Genomic DNA, 6,122 nt, shown 5'->3' on the forward strand with positions numbered 1-6,122 from the left:
AAGCAGGTAATCACCAGAGCACTTGCACCCTAAAAGCCGTGACGACGAAGTCTAAGAAATAGCGGGGCTGTCAAAATGTCAGATGCGCGCAGAATATCAAGTGGAGGAGGTTTGAGGATGATGACTGTATTTTAAGAAGAAAAGAATCACGAAATGGGCCTTTCCAAGTAGAGCCACGGACCTCAACTTACCACTGCATTACTTTTAGAGGTGCAGTATTTCCTTACACTTGGGTGAGGAACTGCTCATTACATCCCATCTTTTCTCAATTCCAACCAGTGCACGGTGCTGGGAGGAGGGGGAAGGACGAAGGCCTCGCTTATCTGAGGCATTAGGTAATTACCACACAATATCTGGTACATGTGTTTCATGTTGAATATTTTACACCTAAGCTGTCTGACTTTTGAGAGGGTGCTGTAGCATTTTAAGAAAACACAGGACTGATCCCATCTTCCGTTGAGTTCATTTTTTTTTTTTGAAAATTTGAACAGCAAATTTCTTGCATGAAGTTATTTTTCCCGTGTAGTGTAGAGCCTGGAAACTTGTAGCACTGTCTCTGGGAAGCTTCTGTGTGCCAGTTATTGATCCATGATGTTTGATGACCAAGACTTTAATTCCTATAAAGCTTAAGTATATGGAAGATCGATAGGAGAATCGCCCGTTTGAACAGCGTGCCTTGTACCTTTCAAAATGGCAGTTTTGATTTTCTCTGCAGGCTTTACCCAGTGCCCTTTCTATAAAGATCCGTATGACTAATCTACTTGATTTTTTTTTGTTGAATGAATTTATAGCTTTAACTGATTAGAAAATTCAAATTTCATAGTAGAAAATGTTTCTGCTTTTTTCTAATTGCCTGTGAATGACTTAGGATTTATTTATGTGTAATAGTGAGTCCATCTTGGTCCTGTGATGCCTCCTAGAGAAGGGCCTGGCTGATACCTATTTGTTGATGACTGAGGGAATGGGTTTTGATGGGCACAGTTCTATTTCTGATGTAAATGTCATATGTTTACGTGGTGCTTCAGTTTGTAAATTACTTCAAGTTATCTCAGAAGTAGAGAGAGAACTCATCTTAAATTCAATCTACAATACCAAAGAAACAAGGCAATGGATTGTCTTTCTTTCTTTTTTTGTTGTTTGTGGCTTAATGTAGCACACTGTAGTCTGCAAATGCACAATCAAGGGAGGCTTTGTCTTGAAGGTGGGTGTAGAAGAAGCGTCACCATGCCTCAGTGTTTAGATAATACTATGAATTGGTTCAAGAAAGTGAGGTCATGGGAAGAGGGTGGTCTTTGAAGCTGGGTGGATTATACAAAACCTATTAGTATTGTGACTTTGGAAAATGTGTGTGGGGGTTTGAATTGAATTGAATAATGCTAACTATCTCCCAGGGTGGCATATGAATTAAATGTGATAAAATGTGCAAAGGCTTGCCCATCAGTTGGGCACAGTTGAGTGTTTAGGGAACTTCAATTTTGTCCTGCCCTTTGCTGTATCCAACAGAAGCAGAAATTCAATTATGGAAGATGAAGGGCAGTCTGAGACATTCAGTCTTCTTGTCTTACAAGTCAAGAATGTGTCTACGAGCTGTATTTTAGTGTGCTTACCAGAGAAAAACGGAGCAAGTGCAAAGTCTGTACCATCAGGACTGTGAAAGGGCTGTGGGCAGTTGTAGTTTGCCATTTGCAATCTGGTGTTCTTGAGCCCTGTGAGGAAAGCCACAGAGCACTCAGTCTGCTTCGGTTATTGACATTCTAGTGGAGAACGGGTTCTTCCTTCGGATTATTACTCATCATGACTGAAGGTCGATAGATAAATTAAAAACAACTACTCCTCGGCCCTGGAAGTGACTCACTTCTCAAGTAATGCTCTCGCTTTCCCTCACGGTCCTTAAAGATGCCCTGAATCAGAAAGGTTCACTGTCAGAGGGGCCTCTGGCCCATTCCCAGAAGAGTTCCACAGCTCATCTAATAGAACTACACGGGCATTTGGCTGAGGGCTTTCTGGAGCTTGTCCTGCAAATTCCTGTAATTTGCACCAGGTCACTTGTTATCCATTTTAGCTGACGGAACAGTTTGAATCACGGGTGTGAAAAGGCAACCAAAGCAATAGTTAGCAAAGACCTTCCAGGAATGTGCTATTGCATCTTGATGAAGCGTAAGCAGGGTCACGAACTTCAGACTGCTCTTTTCTTTTCTTTGGAGAGAGCACACACACACACACACACACACACACACACACACACACACACACACCACTTACAGAGAAAGACAGAGAGACAGATAGAGAAACTCAGGTGTAGAAGCAGACAGGGACACATGCACAGATATACCTACACATGGAGACACATAGTATTTTTTTAAAAAATCATTGGTTGTAAACACTTCATTTACAATGTTTATCGTCCAACCAATCAACCAACAGAAAAAACAAAAAGCGAAAAAAAAAATACCCCAACAAACAAACAAAACTAAACAACCCAAGAAGTGTAAGACTCCATGGAAAACCCTTTGCCTGGCTAAGGGCAAACGTCTTGCAAACTCCAGCAGTCACCGTCCTTGTTCTGAATATCTTTGTGGTTTCAGATGGATTAGGCTGAAACGGTTTAGTGTTGTTCTCTGTTACAGGACAAGCGTGGGGTTTAGGTGCCTGTTTTCCAGTTTAGCATTCACTAATAGCTGGTTATTTTCTACCCAGGTCGCTCTGTGACAACTGTGTGCAGGATTTCCCGCTATGTGGTCTGTTCTCTTTAGATATGTCTTATTATCCATTAAAGAGTAATAAGATAAATATGTACCATCAAGGGACTATGGGGAAATAAGTGCTCGGCACAACCTTGCAAATGAGCAGTTGCTCTCTTGCCTGGAGAGCTTTAAAATATGTTCACCCTGGAAATGCTCCGAGAAGGTGGTTATATATAAAAATACAATCTTTACTTAGCATTGGGTTTTCGCAATCCTCACAGGAGTTTTGTTAAAACTCTACTTGCCATGAATGCATGAAGGCTTTTAGAGAAGTCAGAAAGTGAACACGAAATGACTCTTTGTTGGGCAGGTTTGATGCAAGGTTTGAAGCATAGCCCTGAGCAGAAACGCTGAGTTTCTGCAGGAGAAGGCAGCCACCCTGGATGGTAAGGCAGCTATTGTATTCGGAATAAGGTACTTCTTTAGGCTCTTACCGCAAGAAGCAGGGACCCTAAGTCCTCACCCAGAGTCTGGATCAGGAGAGGATGACTCAGACCTCACTCTACACTTAGGATGAGGCTGGGGCAAGCATCTGCTGGACCTTGCATGTCCTTGTTTGCTTCTCAAGTACCTCACTAGATCAATCAGTGAAGCCACTCACACAGCTCCAGGTACCACCCAGCCTGTCTGCTGAAGTGGCTTATGGAGTGTTGCCACCGAGCCTGTGACATTCTCTGAACACTGTGCCCCGGGATGTTCACCCAACCCTCGACCTCCTTCCCAGCTATGTTTGTGAAGAGGCGATTAGAGGCTAGGACACTGCACAGATTGCAGCTCTGGGAACGTATGTCATTATTCAGAGTTCTTACGTCTCTTCTCCCCGAGTATCATGAGAATTCAAATTTAGAGATTAGTTTTTTTTGAAACTCAGTCCCGCTGCTCATGCTGCTCGAATTACATTGCTAATGAAAGAAAAAGCTTTCAGAGGACCCACTTGTCAAACTCCGCTCCAATCAGAAGGGCTGGACTTGTAAATTCCAGAGACATCTTTAACTCCATCCCCTCCTCCGCAGGCTCAAGTATTATTTTATAGGCAAACGTGAAAGTCTATTACTGGATTAAAAGATAAATACTACATCAAGGGATTAGCCTTTTGAGATTAATTTAAAATATTATAGTCATTCTTGATACATGGCTTGGGTTTTCTTTTTTTGAGTTTATCTGAACTTTCCTGGCAAAACCATTCCCATAAAATAAGATGAATGTCACCAAATCACTCCCCCCCCAATTTATGCTTCAAGCATCTAGAACATTGTTAAATTGAATCTTTGATTAAGTCAAATGTTGATAGTTAATATGTGGTGCCTTTTCAGAGAAGTAGCTATGGGGTATAACAGAATAAACCCTCAAAAGTATATGATTGTGATGCCACAAGACTTTAATCCCAGTATCAGGGAGGCCAAGGCAGCTGGTCCTTTATGAGTTTGAGGACAGCATGTCTACATTGTGAGATCTGGACTCCAAACAAATGAACAGTTTTGATTTGAAAATGGCAGGGAGAGCATACATTTGCTTTTTCCCTACAAACCCATTGGGGATCAAAAGTTGCTCTTGTTAGGAAGTGTCACCCCGCCCCCTCCCAAAATTCAAGTGTAAGAAACCCAATTCTCAAGTTCATGTTAATGGTATTTGAGGGTGAGGCCCTGGAAAGTTGTTAGGATTAGATGAAGTCAAAAAATTCAGACCCTCACAATCACACTAGGGTTTTAAGACAAGGGCCACACATTCAAGATAAGCCAGAGGAATCATTTAAGTGGGTCCCAGGGCTCTGTATGCTGAACAAGTTTAGGTCTTTACCTATAAGCCAAACCAAGGGACCCACATTTGCTTAGTCACTTCACAGAAACAGAGGGCTGTTTTCCAAAACAAATATAAACCCTGAAAAGAAAACAGTAAAGTTTCCAGCTGTGAATTTGTGTCTGTGTTAGACCTGTGCTACATAGATAGGTTCTGTCTTCTAAAGCAGCGGTTCTCATCCTGTGAATCTTGACCCTCTGGGGGTTGAATGATCCTTTCATAGGGGTTGCATTTCAGATATCCCGTATATCACATATTTGCATTATGATTCATAACAGTAGCAAAATTACAGTGAAGGAATAGTAATGAAAATAATGTTATGGTTGAGGGTCACCACAACATGAGGAACTGTATTAAAAGATTGCAGCATTAGGAAGGTTCAAAACCATGCATCTAAAGTCTTCTAAAGGCAACATTATAAAGCAAAACTGTGTTGACATTACTATCCAGAATTTTCTTAAGGTGAGGGTCTTTTGGGGGTACCTACACAACAACAGAGGGAAACCTCACTTATTGTCCTGAGTTTTGCTCTTAAATATGAAAGAACATCATTAGCCATGGGAAGGTCATTGGTTAATTATAATAAAGAAACTCCTTGGCCCTGATAGGTTAAAACATAGGTGGGAGGAGTAAACAGAACAGAATGCTGGGAGGAAGAGGAAGTGAGCTCAGACTCGACAGCTCTGCTCTCTGGAAAAGCAAGCCGCCAGGTCAGACATGCTGAATCTTTCCTGGTAAGACTGATGCTACACAGATTATTAGAGATGGGTTGATCGGGATATGAGAATTAGCCTGTAAGGGCCAGAGTTAATGGGCCAAGCAGTGTTTAAAAGAATACAGTTTGTGTGTTGTTATTTTGGGGCATAAGCTAGCCAGGCAGCCAGGGTGCTGGGGACGCAGCTCCGCCGCTCCTATTACTATATTTCCTGGTTGCCAGGACCTGAAAAATCACACAAGAACTATATTAATTACAACACTGCTTGGCCAATGGCTCAGGCATATTTCTAGCTAGCTCTTACTTCTTAAATTAACCCATTTCTGTTAATCTGTGTATTGCTATGAGGCTGTGGCTTAGTGGTAAGGTTCCAGCATCTTTCTCCTTTGGCAGCTTTATGGTATTTCTCTAATTCTGCCTTCTTTCTCACTGCATTCAGTTTGGTCTTCCTGCCTAACTCTACCCTGCCCTGCTATAGGCCAAAGTAGCTTCTTTATTAACCAATAGTAATAAAACATATTCATAGCATAAGAGGGGAATCCAACACCATCTCCCCATTTCTTTCTAAATAAAAGGAAGGTTTTAGCTTTTACATAGTAATATTACATATAACAAAATAGATATCAAGCAAGAATTACAGTTACAATATTTATATCTATTTTATCTTTTATCATAACTAAGGAAAACTATAACTATAACCATCTATCTTCACATCCGTCAAAGACCCCAAAGGGATACATTACCTAATTAAACAGGAAGTGCATTGTAAGCAACTTCCGAAACTGTAGAATTGACAGAGACATCCCACCAGAACAGCCACCCAAAGTTCTTCTGTAACATTGGGGTATCCGTCTTTAGCCTACAGG

Source organism: Alexandromys fortis, unplaced genomic scaffold (assembly GCF_014885135.2).
Source record: "Alexandromys fortis isolate MF-2015 unplaced genomic scaffold, M_Fortis_MF-2015_v1.1 scaffold_37, whole genome shotgun sequence".
NCBI classification, from domain to species: domain Eukaryota; kingdom Metazoa; phylum Chordata; class Mammalia; order Rodentia; family Cricetidae; genus Alexandromys; species Alexandromys fortis.